This window comes from Galeopterus variegatus, unplaced genomic scaffold (assembly GCF_000696425.1).
Source record: "Galeopterus variegatus unplaced genomic scaffold, G_variegatus-3.0.2 Scaffold5518, whole genome shotgun sequence".
Taxonomy (NCBI): domain Eukaryota; kingdom Metazoa; phylum Chordata; class Mammalia; order Dermoptera; family Cynocephalidae; genus Galeopterus; species Galeopterus variegatus.
Genome location: NW_007731629.1, coordinates 6,492 through 7,463, shown reverse-complemented (window position 1 = coordinate 7,463; position 972 = coordinate 6,492). Strand labels below are relative to the sequence as shown.

General features: G+C 40.9%; 1 long non-coding RNA gene across 3 annotated transcripts in view; it reads right to left on the bottom strand.

Annotated features, from left to right (window-relative positions):
- Positions 1-972, bottom strand: part of LOC103604979 — an 8,519-nt gene that overhangs the window by 1,832 nt on the left and 5,715 nt on the right. For all 3 annotated transcript variants that reach the window (XR_551759.1, XR_551758.1, XR_551757.1), the window contains one exon: positions 427-581. This is a non-coding gene — a long non-coding RNA (uncharacterized LOC103604979). The remainder of the gene's footprint in view (positions 1-426; positions 582-972) is intronic.

Below are 972 nucleotides of genomic sequence, written 5' to 3'. Positions count from 1 at the left end.
GGTCAGTACCCACTCAGTACTTTTTGTTGTTGTTTTCTGAAATAAATCTATCTTACTCCTGTAACTGGCACTAAAGTACAAGTGCCATGAGAACCAGAACTTATCATCTGCTCATTGCTGTGTTCTAGCACCAGGGGTGGGGCCAGACGTACACTGATCTGTCGGTGAACACATGCTAAGTGGCTAGACAGTGCACAGAGCAAGTAGGAGGAAGAGCTGGGATCCCAAATGCAGAGCTACTAACAAGCCAACAGATTCGTTTATAACGCCAGCTGAAAAGTGCTGCAAAAATAACTTGTTCCTGGCAAGAACTGGTGCAGGAGATATGAGGAAGAATAAAAATGCTGGTTTGCTCTGGGGAAACCTAAACCCATGCACTTCTACAAAAAACAGCAATTCTGAAATGTAGTAATTTCTAGCAAGTACCTTAATTCATAAACCAGGTGGGTGGTAATTCTTGATCCAGATCCTCCCAATGGGTGACCCAAAGCAATGGCTCCTCCATTCACATTGGTTTTACTTGGGTCAAGATCCATACTCTTCTGAACAGCCAAGTACTGGGGAGCAAAAGCTTCATTTACCTTAAAACAAAATAAAACAAAACACTGATCAAAATCCTTATTCATAAATGGATTTGTAACTGAGAATGGTCTGAGCCTATTGATAGCTGTGGAGCATACTATAAAGCAAATGTACTTCACAGGCCCTGGTTTTCCAAAGCCTTGCAGTCTCAAATATTGACCTTACAAAAAACAGGAAATTTTCCCCAGGTTATTGAGTCTCTGTTGTAATACAAAGAGTTGTAACACAGCAAGGCTGCAGGCTCAAAGACAGACAGGTCACTGATTGATATGTAAAGATACTGGGAAACTGCTGTAGTAAGAAGGAATGTTTGCTAAGATCAAGCTTTCGTTGGTGGATCACTTAATTGCCTTAATGGAATGTCATCTGACTTGTTTTTACTGAATGTTA